This window comes from Dama dama, chromosome 17 (assembly GCF_033118175.1).
Source record: "Dama dama isolate Ldn47 chromosome 17, ASM3311817v1, whole genome shotgun sequence".
Taxonomy (NCBI): Eukaryota; Metazoa; Chordata; class Mammalia; order Artiodactyla; family Cervidae; genus Dama; species Dama dama.
The window spans coordinates 50,331,563-50,350,531 of record NC_083697.1 but is presented as its reverse complement, the minus strand read 5'-3'; positions in this window follow the sequence as shown (position 1 = coordinate 50,350,531).

The window sequence follows — 18,969 nt, the reverse complement described above, 5'->3', positions numbered from 1 at the left end:
TGACTCTTTGCCACCTTCTGGACTGTCGCTGGTCTGGCTCCTCTATCCATGGAATTTTTCAGGCAAGAATACTGGAGTACATTGCCATTTCCTCCTTCAGGGGATCTTTCTAACCTAGGGATCGAACGTGTATCTCCTGTGTCTCCTGTTTTGTAAAACAACAGGCAGATTCTTTACCTGCCTAGCCATTAGGGAAGCCCTCGGTATGTAGTTCAGTTTAGTTCAGTCGCTCAGTCATGTCTGACTCTTTGTGACCCCACGAATTGCAGCACGCCAGGCCTCCCTGTCCATCACCAACTCCTGGAATCCACTCAAGCCCATGTCCATTGAGTCGGTGATGCCATCCAACCATCTCATCCTCTGTCGTCCCCTTCTCCTCCTGCCTTCAATCTTTCCCAGCATCAGGGTCTTTTCCAAAGAGTTAGCTCTTTGCATGAGGTGGCCAAAGTACTAGAGTTTCAGCTTCAGCATCAGTTCTTCCAATGAACACCCAGGACTGATCTGCTTTGGGATGGACTGGTTGGATCTCCTTGCAGTCCAAGGGACTCTCAAGAGTCTTCTCCAACACCACAGTTCAAAAGTATCAATTCTTCAGAACTCAACTTCCTTTATAGTCCAACTCTCACTTCCATACATGATCACTGGAAAAACCATAGCCCTGACTAGATGGACCTTTGTTGACAAAGTAATGTCTCTGCTTTTTAACATGCTATCTAGGTTGGTCATAACTTTCCTTCCAAGGAGTAAGCTTCTTTTAATTTCATGGCTGCAATCACCATGTGCAGTGATTTTGGAGCCCAGAAAAATCAGCCACTGTTTCCACTGTTTCCCCATCTATTTCCCATGAAGAATGGGACCAGATGCCATGATCTTAGTTTTCTGAATGTTGAGTTTTAAGCCAACTTTTTCACTCTCCTCTTTCACTTTCATCAAGAGACCCTTTAGTTCTTCTTCACTTTCTGCCATAAGGGTGGTGTCATCTGCATATCTGAGGTTATTAGATGGCTCCCCAAATAAAGTAGTTTTACCAGCCATCATCAGATTAACACATGGGAAATTCTCCAAGCTACCAAAAGCTTTGGAGAATACAAAATCATTGATGAACGATGACTAAAGAACAAGTCAAAAAAAAATTTATTTTTGCCATACTGCACAGCATGTGGGATCTTAATCCCCAATCAAAGATCAAACCTGTGTGCCCTATATTGGAAGGTGGAATCTTAACCACAGGACCACAAGGGAAGTCCCAAGAACAAGTCAGTTTCAATACTACGATTCCATGAATGGATAGATAGATTCATTCGTTCATTCGACAGTTGTATTTGAACTGGCATCAGGCATTGTCAGGGGACACAAAATGCAGAGACTGATGCAGACTCTGTCCTCATGTTGCTGATAATCCACAGGGAAGATCTCTCATCCTGGCCTGTGGCACTGGATAACTCGAGATAATCCTAGTCAACAAAAATGCTAATAGTGCATTGAGGCCTGGCAAATTATGGAGGTGGTTCTCACTGTAAAGAGAACTGGAATCTTTATAAATGGTGAAGCTCAATCTCTCCCACAATTCCAGGTCTCCGTGCAGACATCTCTCCTTGGCTCTGCTGCCCTTTGAGCCCAATGCATGGTTTTTATTAATCACCATAATCTCTCTAATCCTGTTGAGATAAATATGCAGTTAACACCCTAGAGACCTTCTGAAGAGAACTCAAATTCTACCGGAAGGACCTAATTAAAAGAAGAAATAAGGGGCTTCCCTGGTGGTCCAGTGATTGAGACCACACTTCCACTACAGAGGGCACATGTTTGATCCCTGGTCTCTGGTCGGGGATCCTGCATGCTGTGCAGTGCAGCTGAAAGAGTCAAAAGAAGAAGAAAGTGAAGGAATGAGGTGTTCCACTGTGACCCAAGGCTGAGGATAACACTTATAGAGCAGGAGAGCAAGCCCGGCAGACATGTGTCCCCGTGGAGCGGGAGCTACCCTTTATCGAACAACTCCTTTCTTTCAGGGGCCATTCAGTTACCTCTCGTTCAATCTGCCCAACAACTCTGCAAAGCACGCATTCCCACTCCTAACTTATCAGGAAAGCAAGGTGCAGAAAGGTGCAGGGTCCTCCTCAAGGCCATCAGCTAATGAACTCAGTGTACTGGCTCCAGTTTCATGCCCTTTAACCCCCTGCTCTGACTGACAGGCGAAAACAACCTCTCAGGTTCTCTCCAGGGTCTCCTGATCAATGATTGCACCCTGTCACTCGGTGGGAAGAAGAAAGTCAAAAGGAAGTCAGGGAAGGCCGTTAAGCTGCTGATAATTAAGGGATTAGAGCCGTAAACCACAATGAGCATCATTTCATGAGTCTCTTTTTATTACTTTCAAGTTTCATTCACTTGATAAGGTATTGGGAGAGTAAAACTCATCCAAAAGGCCTTCGATTCCCCTCAGTACCCAGGAAGCAGCAACAACTTCATCACTATGCTTCGTGGACAGATTAAGTATTAAATTATGAAACTAATCTGCTCTGATAGCAGGAATAATGTCAACTTTGATAAAGCTTTGCACTGTAGGAAGATTGCTTTCAAAATGACTCAATGCATAATTTAAGAATTGATTTTTCTGGCAGAGACACTAAAGAATAAAAGATACTGTCTCCCAAGATGATCTTCAGAGGAAAGTTTTCCTTCTTCTCCAAGACCTTTATTTTACCTTGGCTTTGATGGGGCGGATTCCGCCATCTGACCCCATGAGTGCCTGATGGACTGGAGATTTACAGCTTATCAAGTAAATGCTGTTTGTTCCGGTGTGATGATCTATGTCCCCATCCCTGTCCTGGGCAGCAAGAAAAAGGACGCTTCTCTTAGGCTTGAACCTAGGCCAGGCACTAGGACTTCAGAAGTCAAAGGGATAGGGTCTTTCCCCTGGTGGAACTTAAGAGCTTGAGGCAGCAAAGAGAAGCCAACATAAGGTGAGACATGTAGCCTAGAGGAGGGACTCTTGCTTCACCCTGGGGTGTCAGAGATGCTTCTCAGAGAAGTCATGGAGGCATTGTTGTTGTTGTTTAGTTGCTCAGTCGTGTCTGACTCTTCGCGACGCTATGGACTAGTGCCCGCAAGGCTCCTCTGTCCATGGGATTCTCCAGGCAAGAATACTGGAGGGGGTTGCCATGCCCTCTTCCAGAGGATCTTCCCAACCCAAGGACTGAGCCCACGTCTCCTGAATTGGCAGAAGGATTCTTTACCAATGATCCACCAGGGAGGCATAGGGAGTGCCAAGTCCAGGAGGAGGGAGAGAGCTTGGCACCTTCAGAGAACTTGCTGCATCCAAGCCAGCCTGGACCATAGGATGTGAAGAGTCAGGCAGAGGCTGCATCGTAGAGAGACCTCTAAGCATGGGAAGAAGCTTGGTCTTTCTCCTGAGAGCTTTGGTGCAGTCCTCTTTGGATGGGGCCTAGGAATCTGAATTTTTAAACAAATCACCCTGTGGAAGAGGACTCCATTTTTCTGACCTCATGTTTCCATGTTTCCATGAGCACCCTGCACTAGGCCAGTACAGACCCAGTACCTCATTTTTATAAGAAATTATTTGTAACACTGCCTTTCCTATTTTGATACAGAATGCACAGATAATATAACCTACTTAAGGAAAAAAAATTGATTGCCCTAATTGTAATGTTAGGCTTCCCTGGTGGCTGAGATGGTGAAGAATCTATCTGCAGCATAGGAGACCTGGGTTTGATCCCTGGGTCAGTAAGATCCCCTGGAGAAGGGAATGGCTACCCACTCCAGTATTCTTGCTTGGAGAATTCCATGGGCAGAAGTGCCTGCTGGGTTACAGACCATGGGGTTGCAAACAGTCGAATAAGTACTTTTACTTTTTTTCACTGTCAACTGTCATGTTAGGGATAAAAAGAGGGTAATTTTTAAGTAAGTACTTAAATAAATGCTACTAAATAAAATTTATAAGATACATTTTAGTATGTAAATATTTGGGCGCAAATTAGCAGAAGCCGAAACGGAGCCATCAGCTGCTTGTACTTACATGTGGAAACAAGGAGAATGCGACAGACACAGATACTGGCTGATACAGTGGTGACAATGAAAATATTGTATCAGTGATGAAAATACTATGAGTCATTGTCATCAGTGACATAATTTTATGAAATATTAGCAATCTTCATCTAAGTTCTCAATCCACCTGATAGTCAACACTCAAGCCCCATTTAGTATAAAATGTCTATCAAAACTCTGTAAAAGTACTTCCTTTTGGAAAGACAGAGTCTTGGTCCAGATGTGGCTAATTAGAATCATCATTCACCTACAAGAATGTCTGGTGGAACACTGGAGATTTATGCAGAATTAGGCAAGTTCTTTACTACAGAGAATGGGTCCATGTATGGCCATGCCTAGCATCACTGGCCCCTATCCATTATATGTGTTAGTACCCCATAAATTACAAGGCACCACGGAACAGCACCACTCTTTTCGACGGAGGCTAACGTGCCCTGTCTCTGTTTTCACCCCCTCCAGCCTCTTCCCCTTGGGAGGAGAAGTGACTTTTTTTCTGACGCCTTTGAGAGAGCATTACCCCTTCTACCTTCTCCTTTGGAAGAATTCTGGACAGCTCTCCAGCCAGGCAGAAATGCTTGTAAATGTCCAGTGAAGACCAGGACTGGTGAGTAAGTTAACTGGGAAGAAAGCAAGCCCATTTGGCTATAGATTTAAAGCTAGTAATGAAGCTGACTTTTTCTTCCCTGTCTCCTGTGTCTCATGTCTCAATTATCAGATGTTCCTCACTGTCCTCTGCACTCACCACATTTGGAGGAAGGAGAGTAAGTGATGTTTACTCTTGGAAGGATGAGACTATCCAGTGAAAATAAGTAGAGGGAGAGATGAAGAGGCCAAGTCTGGAAAACCTAGCATTCAAGGGTGTGGTTCACACACTGTACTTCCCAGAGTGCCAGGGTCTAGAGAGGTCCCTTCAGGGCATCCAGGGAAGGAGACCAGGGAACAAATCACCACTAGCTCCCAGAACCACCACCTCTGTTTCAACCACAGCAGTTGTGATTTTATGCTCTTTACATGAGGCTTAGGTATACATAAATTTCACTTGTTAAAAAAGTTTCCGCTGCAAAAAAATAAAATAGTTTGAAAACCAGTGATATAAAGAATGAACATAGAAAAGAGCAATTCACAAAGGGGAGTGCAGATGATCTGCTAAAAACACAAGAGGAAGGAGGAGTGTTTGCAAACTAGGGATACTCAGAAGTGGAAATTTTCAAGAGGGAGGGACAGACAAAGGCACCCCAGGCTGGAGGGAAAGCAGGTGCCTGGGCTGCGGACAGAAGAGTGACCAGTGGGTCGGCTGACACCGTGATCCCTGGCCGTGGATGAAGAAGTGAGTTAAGAAGCGAAGAAGGTTAAACAGTGTGGACCTCACCGTGCAGAAGGTGACAGAGAGGAAGGTATCATTTCCCAATGCCTTCGAGCTGTCAAATGGATCCACACACCAAGGAAATTCAGTCTCTGCAATGTGCTGGGCGATTAAGTGTGCTTCATGGTAGAAAGGGAGAAATCCTTCAAATAGAGTGGCAGAAATAGGGGCAGCAGAGGCAAGGGGGAGTGAGTACCAAGACATGTCCTAGGCTTCTGTTTTCCCATGTTAAAGAGAACATTCATCTTCCTAGGAAGCCCAGGTGTCAGGTAGGAGCTGCCATTAACAAGGCCTCCTCTGTCTCTAGCATAGTGACGACCGTCAGAGCAGCAGGGGAGAGTAGCTCCCCCTTCCTCCATATGCCATGTCCCGCTGGCAGCAAGGACGCCTATGTTATGGACTGGTTGCCTAATGGTCCCTGGAAGTCACTGATGTGACATCATTAGTGTTGGGGACCTCAGAGGGGCGCTGCCTTCCTGCTTAGGGAAAAACACTGGAAAGAATCGGAAAGCAACAGCTAGACAGAACAAAAACTTCTTGAAGTGAAGAAACACTGGGAAAGCAATAGGGGAAAAAAATCAAGAATCTCAAGTGTCATTTTGCTAAGGGCAGTTCTGACATTCAAATTATGTTTGACCTCCTCACACAAGGGCACAGAATAGAGTGAGAAACATTTGCACGGCCTTCTGAACTCCGCAGGAGAAACGACCTACAAGAGGCACTTCAGACCAGTGGAAGGAACCAAGATCCCTGCTCTTCTAGCCCCCGCTCTGATCTAATGAGTGACCCTACTCTCCACTAGCTGTGTTTTCTGAATCTTTCTCCACTCATCAGCAAAACTGCTTTTATAAACCTAATTCATTAGTGCTTGCCTTGGTTCTTGGCTGCTTAAGGGCAGGTGAGAAAAGGTGTCCAGGTCCTTAATTAGGTATAGTTGTCACAACAGCCTTGAATAACCTCGTTAGCCACTTTATAGATGGGAAAACAAAGGCCTGGGGAGCACAGGTCACTGGCGTAAGGTCTCTCAGCAGATAAGCAGCAGAGCTAAGTCAAGAAAAGAGAAATATCTTGCTTTAAAAAAAATGAGAGGAAATAGAATGAATGATAAAGGGATAATGAACTAACATTATTATATATTTTAGAAATGTAAAGTCCCACTTTGAGACTTTTGTGTTCTTTCCCTGTTCACTCTCAAAGTTGCTTTTTTGTCCACAAATAACTGCTAGTCAGATAGTCCTGTTCCTGGTGGGAGATTTAATGTTCAAAAAGTGGTAAGTAGGCAAGTTCTGGCACGTTAAACAGTGCAAAATTGAGAAACCTTAAAGTATCCAGAAGATATTAAGTGGAGAGCAGGTGAAAAACACCATCTTGTGGTTAAAGAAATTTTTATATATTCACCAAAATGGAATGCAACACAACCATTAAAAACATGATATGAAGGAGTTGCAAATAGCATATTACAAGGCTAAGTGGGAACAGATGTGTGCATGTATAATATTAACAATAATCGACTTCAGAAATGGGATTGTGGATAATGTTTTTCTTCTTTTTTTATTCTTCCTTGTGTTTCCCAGATTTCCTTCACTTAGCATTTATGATTTTTAGAATTAAAACATAAGTCAAACTTTCTATTGTTTTTGAGCACTTGCCAAAATCAAGCCACTAGAGTTCATCTTTCTGGAGGACACAGTGTGTTTGAAACCTCGGGTCATCCGCTCTTCCCATTCTCCATGGACACCCTCTGCTGACCCCCGAAGAACTACTTAGAAGTAAAATCTACCCACTGTTTTACATAAGTTCTCCATGCATCGTCAGAACCCCTCAACAGCTCAGACCCTATTGGACTCAGAGCAAATTGAGGATTATAAGGTTATATGGCCTCCCAAAGTCCTGTGGCTAAAAAAAAAGGGCAGAAATAGAATTAGGACATTGGGTCATCTACTTCTAAATCCCATGTGCCTTCCAGGGCAGCACTCTGCTGCCTGGAAGTTCCTTTCTTTTCAAGACATGTTCTGAGGGGATTCATGGGCCATCAGGAGCCACTGTAATTTGGCCTTAAGGATCTACCACTCTGGTCACAAATAGCCCCTTTGGGGTGTTAACAGATATCCAATGCTAACTTTCCTAAGAAAGAACCTAGATTCTAGAATAGCAGTCACTGTGTCTGGCAAAGCTGAGTAAGATCACCATTAATCCCAGGAACAATTTCCAAAAATGAATTTATTTATGACTTTTTAACTGAGGAGTGGGCTTCCCTTGTGGCTCAGCTGCTAAAGAATCTGCCTGCAATGTGAGAGACCTGGGTTGGGAAGGGAGAAGGGAAAGGCTACCCACTCCAGTATTCTGGCCTGGAGAATTCCATGGATTGTATAGTCCATGGGGTCACAAAGAGTCGGACACAACTGAGCAACTTTCACTTCTCTGAGGAGTAAACAACAGTAGAAATCCAATAGCAACTCAATACCATTACTTATAAGGGAAACAAAATCCTTATGATATAATTAATTCCTACACATCTACCAGAATGGCTAAAATTTTCAAGGCTGATGATACCAAGTGTTGGCAAGCAAGAGGAGCAATGGAACTCTCCAGTATCGCAGATGGAAGGTTGAACTGGTTCAACCACTTGAACCAGTTTGACCTAATGCACCGAAAACAAACATGCTTATCTGAGACCCAGAAAATCCATTCCAAGGTATATATCCAAGAGAAATGAGTGCATATTTCCATTAAAATGTACGTCCATGAGTGATAGTAGCAGTTTACTAATTACTAAGTAGCAGTTTCAGTAGCTGAAAACAGGAAGTAACCCAACAACCATCCACCAGGAAGTGAAGAAGTAAACTATGGTATATCCATGGAATAAAATGCTACACACCAATACAAAAAAAAAGAATAGAAGACTGATACACAGAGTGACAGGGATGAAATTCATGGATATTATGTTAAATGAAAGAAGCCAGACACAAAAGATTAGTATATAGTGCATGATACAGTAGTGAGCAGGAGACAGCTCATAATAGCTCATGAGAACTGATTGTTATGGTTTCAGGAATTTTGCCAGCTGACTATTAAATGCAACCTTTATTAAAAAATAAATTATATAAATACACTAGGTAAAGTATATTTAAGACAAAGATTATAAAAATTCAGAACTCTAACTCCTGATACTCCCAACACTCCCTAATTCTTTTACTATACTTTTACCATTATCTATGCTCATTGGAAAAGACCCTGATGCTGGGAGGGATTGGGGGCAGGAGGAGAAGGGGACGACAGAGGATGAGATGGTTGGATGGCATCACCGACTCAATGGATATGGGTTTGAGTAAACTCTGGGAGTTGGTGATGGACAGGGAGGCCGGGCGTGCTGCGATTCATGGGGTCACAAAGAGTCGGACACAACTGAGCGAATGAACTAAACTGAACTGAACTGATGTGATTATTTATCTATTCAGACCTGTTGTATCTATATGGTGGAAAAACTATAGAATTGTGGTCTACTGTACATCTATTCCCAACTCTCTGTTCAAGGACCTCACCATGATGACTTCAAATCAGTGATGGTGATTGCCAGGGAAATGGGCTACAAATCAGGCTTTTTAAAAAATGTGTTTATTTTGGAGAGCCTGTTGTCAAACATTCACTGGCATACCACAGATAAAATTCTATTTTTATGAAACTCAAGGATACGAGAAACTAATACATGGTTATTAGAAGTCAGAAAGGAGAGAGTACCTGGAGGAGAGGTGTCCTGCCTGGCGTGAGGCATGTGGGAAATGTACATGGTGATGGTAAATGTTTTATATTTTGTTCATGGTGGTGGTTCCACGGGTGTAAATATATTAATATATTTGCATTTTACTGTATGTAGGTGATACCTCAGTTAAAAAATAAATTTAACAACATTTCCAAAACAGCTATCTTTCTGGGAGCCCCTGTAATAGGAAGGTGAGAGGTTTGACATCCCCACAGTATCTCCCGTCCTGCCTCCATGGTTCCCCCTGAATTATGTGAGACCTTGGAAGGAGAAAGAGGCTTCAGTAACTTTCTCCTGTGATTTCCAGAGAACAAGACCTGAGTTGGATTAATCTTTATAATTGGCCACAAGTCTCCAATATGTTGGGCTTTCCAGGTGGCACTAGTGGGGAAGAACCCACCTGCCAATGCAGAAGACGTAAGAGACGTGGATTCGATCCCTGGGTTGGAAAGATTCCCTAGAGGAGGGCAAGGCAACCCACTCTGATATTCTTGCCTGGAGAATCCCATGGGCAGAGGAGTCTGGTGGGCTACAATCTACAGGGTCACAAAGAGTCAGACACAACTGAAACAACTTAGTAAGCAGCACACACACTCCCATATGTTACAGATAATTTTTTTAAAAAATGGCTAATGTTGCTAATGGAGCAGTGCTTTTTTTTTTAATTTTTATTTTATATTGGAGTATAATTGACAATATTGTATTAGTTTCAAGTGCACAGTAAAATGATTCAGTTATACATTACTTATTCTTTTTAAAATTCTTTTCCCATTTAGGTTGTTATATAATATTGAGCAGAGTTCTCTGTTCTATCCAGTAGGTCCTTGTTGATTATCTATTTTAAATACAGTAGTGTGTACATGTCCATCCAGAACTCCACATTTATCCCCCACACCATTTCCCTTTATGGTTACCAGTGGAGCAGTATTCTAAGTGCCTTACCTGGATTAACTCATTTAAACCCCTCAAAACCTGAGAGGATATCATGATTCCTGTGTTTCAGATCGGGCAATGAGGATAAGGACCCAGGTCCAGGTCACACAGCTGGGAACGGCAGAGTCAGGATTTCCACCCAAGGAACTTGTCTCTGGAGGCTGTGCTCATCACACACCCTTCTGGTAATAAACTATCAAAATAATCTATTAAGTTGTTATATAGCTAGCACCCAGATAACATGGCATGCTGCCCACTTCTGCATCTCCATTATCTGTTCCTGTGAAAGGAGATGGAAGAAGGTCCAAACACCTGGCCTCAGTGACCAGCTCCCCTTGCCCTTATGGGTGTGGCGGGCGCATCACGAACTTGTCTGGTGTGAAGTTAAACCAAGGGGCAGTCGAGGTGGTTAGTTGGAAATGATCCAGAAGGGGAACCTTGACGGGCAGTTTCAGGGGTGCCATCAGCTTAGCTGTGCCTGGTGAAGCCACTTGTTTCATCAGGGCAATGCAAACTCAGAGATCACCCATTACCCCCTGAACTTGACAAGCTGCGTCCAGTCTCCCCAGCAAGACAAAGAGCGAGATGCTAATGTGTGAGCTGTTGCCTCTGGAAATGAAAGACCTTGACCCCTTCCTGTCTGAGCATGTGACTCTCCTCACACACCAGTCTGCAGCACGGGAAATCCCACCACCTCCAAATGCATCTGGGTGATCCATGGAGTCACGGATGCGCAGAGCCGGGAGGGGCGTCTGAATCAGACAGCCCTTGCTTTTATGGGTGTGAAGCCTGAGGCACAGAGAAGGATTGTGTAAAGGAACACCATGAAATAGATCAGAGAACTCCACCCCCAGCTTGCCATGTGGCCTTCTGCGCTGTTCAATGCATCTGGTACCAAAAAATGTTTCTCTGGCATCTCAGATCGCACCCTCTGTGCTAGGACCTCTAGCCTCACCAGCGGCCATCTCCACCGTGATCATTTAGTCCTAGTGATGACGTTCATTGAGAGCCGATTTGGTACCAGCACTGTGCCTGACTGGCTTGTCAGCTGTTGGATCTTACCAGTAAAAGAGCCCTGTCTAGTGCCAGGTGTAAAGGGGGGCAATGGGGAGAATGAAGATGGTCCAGAAAAATCTAGGAAAGCACATCAGTGCCTGCCTCGGGCTGCTGGTGTCGGCAGAGCCCTGCAGTGTGACCGCAGGGAGGACCACACGTGTCCAGTCCTGGAGCAGAGGGGAGGGCAGAGCCCAGAAGGACCCTGGCCGGGTGAAAGTCCTGTCTCCTCTTAGACTTCCCCCAAACCCTCACGTAGCCTTTCCTCTTCTTGGATCCTGTCCCTCCTCTTCTCCAGCTCATTCCTACTTCCCTCTTTCCCTGTGAGAGAACAGAAATAAATCAGAGTGACGTGGTACCAAAGAGGCGGGCTCTGCAGACACACACCTAACACCCTGACCGGCTTACCTCTTGGTCTTTAAGTGATCGTGATCTATAAAATGGGGGCATTTTGCAGGACTCTGAAAGGGTTTGGAAGAGGCTTTGTACATGCAAGTGTACACACTCATATACCTTATTTCTGTTAATGTGATAGGCACACTAAGATAAAAAACTAAACAGTCCCCTTTATTATCTCTATCCTCAACCTTTCCTCATCCCCAAAAATAGAGATCAAGCTTTAAATTCTGCAGTTTTCCTCCTGAACCCAACTGAAAAGCATTTTGGACTTTCAGGACCCTTGATCTGCCAGTCTTTACATAAGATAAGTCCTTCCACCTGGAACTACTTTCTCTACCTTCTTCTTTGGACTCCCCTGGTGGCTTAGATGGTAAAGAATCTGGCTGCCATGCAGGAGTCCTGGGTCAGCTCCCTGTGTCAGGGAGATCCCCTGGAGAAGGAAATGGCTACCCACTCCAGTAGTCTTGCCTGGAGAATTCCATGGACAGAGGAGCCTGGCAGGCTGTAGTCCATGGGGTCGCAGAGGGTCGGACATAACAGAGACTAACATCTCCTTCTTTATCTGGTTAACTCCTACTAACACATTAGACTCAGATCAATTGTTCCTTCTTCCTAGAAGCCATCCCTTATCCCAAGATACCATCCCCTTCCTAAGGCCCCTGAGCTGACATCTTTCCAGTCATGCCCTTCACCCCTGGGTCTCCTGAGAGCATGCTAAGTCACTTCAGTCATGTCCGACTCTCTGTGATCCTATGGACTGTAGCTTGCTAGGTTCCTCTGTCCATGGGATTCTCCAAGCAAGAATACTGAAGTGGGTTGCCATGCCTTCCTCTAGGGAATCTTCCCAACCCAGGGATTGACTCTGAGTCTCTTAATGTCTCCTGCATTGGCAGACGGGTTCTTTACCACTACTGCTACCTGGGAAGCCCAACCGCTAGGTCACAGCTTCATAATTGGGAGTTTCTGCTCTGTGGTCCTTGAGTCATTGTATTTAGAGTCTAACAGGACACTGGGCAGAGAGCTGATGCCCATGAAGGAATACCCTCAAGTCAGTAACAGGATAGTAAAATGTACTGATTAAAGTGTTGGTGACTCAAAATCACCTTTCCAGATATCTTTGCTTAAAAGAAAATAAGGAAAAGACAAAGCAAAAGGTAAACTGCCAGTGGTGAAATTTCAGGAGGATGGGGGGTCTTTCCTAAGGTTCGCAAGATAAGATCCAGAATTTTTCCAACTGAAAGGAATCCAAGAGATAGTTAAGTTTTGTATTTTTTTTCCACCTGTGTTCTCTGCCTACAGAGGTTCATGGAAAGTAGGGAGGGAGTAGTGAGGAAAGATAAGGGTTGGAGGATAGGACCGTGGACCTCCGTCCCCCAGTCAAGAAAGGAAGCTCTGCTACTATTTGTTTTCCAAATAAGGTTTATGTGCAAGATTTTATATAAAGAACTGACTTCTACTGTGGGAGCTGGGGGAGATTGATCTAGTCCAACTCACCCATTTTATAGATGAAGATGTGAAACTAATGTCAATCATCCAAAATAACACCATGGATATCCTGATCTTTGGATTCTCCATTTAGTGCTTATTTCAGGAGCTGTGCTGGTCTCCAGAGCAGGCTGTGCACTCAGCCGACCCTGCACCAGGGCAGGAAGAGAACTCCCTGCATGCTCTTCACCTCCCCCACGCCTCCCCAAATCACCCTCCCCTGAAGGAGAGGAAAAGCTAGGTACCTCCCCTGTGGTCCAGTGGTTCAACATCTGCCTTGCAATGCAGGGGACATGGGTTTAATTCCTGATCAGGGAACTAAAATCCCACATGCGGCGGGGGAGCACCACAACTGGAGAGCCGGCATGCTGCAATAAAAGATTCCACGTGACTCAACTAAGACTCAACGCAGCCAAATAAATAAATAAATAATTTTTTTTAAAAAAGGAGAGGGGAAGCTGATCTGGTGAAATCACTGGATCTTGCAATTCTCTTTTTTAGATGATGAAACCAGGGCTCAGATTCTGTAGCTTGTCCTTGGTGGACTCCATGTTGATTCAAAGTGAGAAAAAACACGCCAGCCAGAGTGAGCCCCAGTGAACCCCATGGCTCTTGCCTGAGAGTCTTAAAAAAAAGCCTGTGATCACTTGTTCCTCCTGCTAAGATCATTTGGAATAATCCTTTAAAGTGTTAAGATCCTCCTGGATCCTTATATCAAATTTAATACTGCCTACTGACTCAGGCCTTCCCCGAGACTGGGCCAAAGAGGCAACACAAACAAAAAGCACAAAGGGTCTTGTCATCCTGGGAGATGTTTTCTTTATTTGTGTCTTCTGGAAACCAGCAGACAGAAGACAATGGTCCTTTAAGGATTTACCACCAACTGGAACTGCAAATTACTCTTGAAAGCCCAAGACAAAACACACCACAGGGAGAACATAAAGAAGAGCTATTTTATTTTATGTGGATTCCGACTCTTAAAGTGCCCTTCCCTCCTGGTAGGATTTTTTTGCATTTTTTTTTTCTGTGCTCCGATTTGACTGCCTTATTGTTACCGTGGGAAATATAGTCCTATGAACTGAACTCAAATTAGAAGCCAACCTAAACATGCACAGAGGAAAATAATAGTAACAGCTGGAATGTTGAATCCATATAGTCATCGGGGTTTTTATTTCACAGGGGATGAGACTGAGGCACAGAGAAGTTAAGCAACTTGTCCAAGGACACACAACCTGTGAGAGGTAGAGCTAGGCTTACAAACCCAGGCAGTCTGGATCAAAAGCCACAGCCTTAATTAATGTGCTGCAGAGACTCAACATCCACCATCCAGGAAGACTGCAGATCAGAGTCTCTGCTGGCACTAAGTGGAACACATAAAAGAGCAAGACAGCTGGCCATCAGGAACTTGGCTGGCCTGGTTGAGAAAGGTGAGCAAACATTCATCTGGTCAGAATCTTATTTATTCTAAACCCTAAGACAGAGCCCCTGGGGTAAGTCAGAGACTTGAGTCGGGAGGAGGGCAGGAGCCATGGCACTGATGTTTATCTGTTTCAATGCCCAAATTTCTCCTTTTTATAAAGACACTAGTCATACTGAATTAGAGTTCATCTTAATGATCAAATCCTAACTTGATAATCTGCAAAGACCCTATTTTCAAAGAAAGCCACATTTACCAGTAATGGGAGTTCAAACTTCAAAGTCTTTGAGGGGACACAACTCAACCCATTGCACGCTCTATGGAATTATGCTGAAGAAGTCAATTTCCTGCTCTGGATCTCAGAACTTGGAGCACTTGGACTCAGCTACCATGGCACCTCTGAATCACCCCTTCTCCTATCTGGGGAGTACCATCTTAGCCATAATTTCTAGATGGCTCAGAGAGTCTCTGCCCTCTCCTCTAGGCATTTTAACTTCAGTAGGATTTCTTTTTTTACATTAAAAAATATATTATTTTATTTTTGGCTATGCTGAATCCTTGTTGCTGCACGCAGGCTTCCTCTAGTTGCAGTGAGGGGAGCTACTCACATTGCGGTGGCTTCTGCTGCTGCCAAGCACAGGCTCTAGGGTGTGCGGGCTTCACTAGTCATGATGGGTGGACTCAGTAGTCATGGCTTGGTTGTCCTGTGGCATGTGGAATCTTCCTGGACCAGGGATCAAACCCATGTCCCCTGCATTGGCAGGCAGATTCTTAACCACGAGACCCCCAGGGGAAGTCTTTTATTACCTTTTAAAAATGGTTTTTTACTATATGTACCAGGTCAAGCAACCATCACCACAATTCAATTTTAGAACAACTTTGTCTCCGCTAAAAGAAACCTCTTACCCACTAGAAGTCACTCCCTGCTCCCCACCCCACCTCCAGGCAATTACTCATCTGCTTTCTCTCTATGGACTTGCCAAGACCATTCCCAGAACAGAACAGGTTTCTTCATATGCAGCATATCTACACAGAACAGTGAATCCACCACTTCCCAAGAGAAAGAATCTCCCATTCGATCAATGCAGCTTGTCAAATTGGTTTCCTCTGCCCAACTGTGCACTTGAATTTTTGAACCTGGGTGCAGGAATGTGTATTTAAAACTGAATGATGAGAGTCTAATGATTCAAAACAGTTTAGAATCTGGATTCTGTCATTCTTTGTATCCCCCATCCCTCTCAATTTTGTCTCATCTGAGTCTCATTAGCATGTCTTCCCTGCCCTACTCTCCAAGTTATCCATAAGAATATTGAGAGCCTGCATTCTCAAAGAGGGTGACATCACCCCCAAAGGGGCAGAAAAAACTTACTTTTTTAATATATAAAGCATAGATGTGCATATGATTTGTAAACAGGTATCCAGTATGTCATCTACGGCATTAAAATTTCATAAGAAAGATGAGTATTTGGGAAAATGTCTAATAAGGCTCCTTAAGAAAACAATAATGAAAAATGATAGAGAAACACTGGTCAAAAGGTTAAGGCTTAGAGCAAAACATCACCTGAGTCCACTGGAGGTCTCCCAAGAGCTGCGGACACCCATCAATATGATTAATCAACATCAGCAGAGCCCCTCCACCCCAACCAGGGCCAGCTAGCCATTTTCAGATAGGCAGGAGTCTATACATGTTCTAATATATTCTAATACATTGTGCGACAATACTTTCAACCACTAACAAAGAGGGTACATAGATTAGCAAGTCACTCAGCTCTAAATGGCCATTAAATCATTTATCAATTCACTCATTCAACAGATATTTATTGAATGCCAACAATATGGCAGGCAATGGTCTAGGAGCTGGGGATACAACAAGCACCAAAATAGTTAGAAATCTCCACCTTCATGGAGCTTACAGTCCAGAAAGGTTGGGGTGAGAGGAAGACAGATGACAAAAAAGTAAGTAAAGTATAGAGCATTATCAGGTGAAGAAAAAGCCTCAAAAAAGCTATCATCTGAAGGGGCTGATGCGACAATGAAATTATTCTATACTAGATCAGAATGATGGATACATGCATACAGCATTGGTCAAAATGCATAGACATATACAACACAAAGAGCGAACATTAAGGTAAACTATGGACAGTGGCTGATAATAATGTATCAGTATTGGTTCACTCGGACACAACTGAGTGACTTTCTCTTTCACTTTTTCTTTCATTTGTTCACTGGGGCTTCCCAGATGGCACTAGCGGTAAAGAACCTGCCTGCCAATGCAGGAGACATAAGAGATGTGGGTTCAATCCCTGGGTTGGGAAGATCACTTGCAGAAGGACATGGCAACCCAATCCAGTATTCTTGCCTGGAAAATTCCATGGACTGAGGACCCTGGCAGGCTACAATCCATAGAGTCGCAAGGAGTCGGACACAACTGAAGCGACTTAGCATGTCCACGTTTGTTTATTAATTGTAATAAGTGTACCATACTAAGCAACATGTTAATAATAGGGAAAAGTGTGAGGGTGGAGGTGGAGTAGGTATATTGAACTCTATGTACTATCTGCTCAAAATTTTGTATTATTCTGTGTTATATTCTGTATTATATATATTCTGTATCATATACAGAATATAAGTGCATATTCTGTACACTTAACACTGTACTAAATGAAGTGTTTTGTTTTTTTTAAATAAAGGTGCAGTCTGAACCCAAGCAAAAATACAGAGAAAAGGAAGAGGGCAGCTGTACTATGCTTGGAATTGAAAAATTTGGCAAGGAGAAAGAGTGAAAAGGAACATGAGGATGAGTGATGTTGACTCAGTCAGGCGAAATGAATGCAGGTGCCAATAGGGATCAGGTGAAATAGTACAAGTAGGAAGAAGCAGGAGGGGATCGATTCCAAGAGATGATGTAGAACAATGAGAGCAGAGGGGCTCAAAGAAGCCATGCACAGCAGTTTTGGAAAGACCTTTAATCATAAGATAGAAAAGCCACAACTCTACTAGAAGAAGGAAAGGAAACCAAGTTGTGACCAATTTTAAAGGGTAGTTCAGGGCCAGAAACCAGGGAGATGGTGATCAATGCACACAGCAGAATTTAGGAAGTAGGAATGGAGAGGAAATTACATACAATTTTTAATCCCTTTCTCTCAGACATAATTTTCAGCTTACAAATAATTAGAATTAGTTTTACGAGTTTTCCCAGCTACACTGAACTATGAAAAATAATAATGAAGACAAGGAACATTTCATTATATCTAGATTAATTCATCATAGGAATCCAAAGAGCTGATAAGTTTCTCACGTGGGAACTTTAAAAACCACAAACTTGCAATATACAGACATGTGAAGCAAGGAATTAGACCTTGTGGATACAGGAGTGACTTCATCAGTGCATGAGTCACACAGGTGAACTTTGAGTGTACTATCTATATATCCAGAAAATCCCAAGGGATTGTCTGATATCCAAAAGAGGTAAACAACCCTGCTCCTCTCCTTAGGGCGATTAAAGTCTTAATGGAAAGGCTAGACTTATGCAAAATAAAAAGAGCATAAAGGTAAATAGAATACGGTTCCCCTGAACATAACACAGAACAAGTGTTGTGGACTGAATATGTGTGTCTTCCCAAAATTCATGTGTTGACATCCTAATCCTCAGGGTCACAGCATTGGAAGTGGGGCTTTTGGGAGGTAATTAGGTTTAGATAAGGTTATAAGGGTAGAGTCCCGTGATGAGATTAGTGCCCTTATAAAAAGCAGAAAAGAGCTTCCCAAGTGGCTCATGATAAAGAATCTGCTTGCCAATGCAGGAGATGCGGGGTCATGAATTTGATCTTTGGGTTGGGAAGATCCCCTGGAGGAAGAAATGGCAACCTACTCCAGTATTCTTGCCTGGAAAATCCCATGGACAGAGGAGCCTGGCCAACTACAGTCCATAGGGTTGCAAAGAGTCAGACACAACTGAGTGACTGAGCAGACACACAGAAAGTAGAAAAGTTTAGTGCTTCCTCTCTTAGCTGTGCGAGAACCTAGCAAAAGGGTGACTGTCTGCAAATCAGGAAGAGGCTTCCCACCCAATAGGTTGGCACCGTGATCCTGGGCTTCTAGCCTCAGAAACGTGAGGAATAAATATCTGTAGTTTAAGCCACCTGGTCTATGGTACTTTTGTTATAGGAGCCCAAAGGGACTAAGGAGGGAAATTTAAAGGGAGGACAGATTATATGGGTTCAGCTAAGCTCTAGCTTTCTCTTCAACCAGAGGAAGTTTGTATATTGAACCAGGAATGGACAATAGGATGGCAATTAGGATGGTGGCAGCAACCAAAGGACCCAGGGAGATCACTGAGACAAGAGGAATAGTTCTCAGATGAAAGAGGCAACCCTAAACACAGAACAAAGTAGTGTGTATTCCCCTCTTGTCGCCCTTAGCCAAGTTTCTGCCCAGGGGCCCTCATTCGTCCTCTGCCCTTTAAGGTCAAGTTCAAGTTCCATCTCTGTGGAGGAA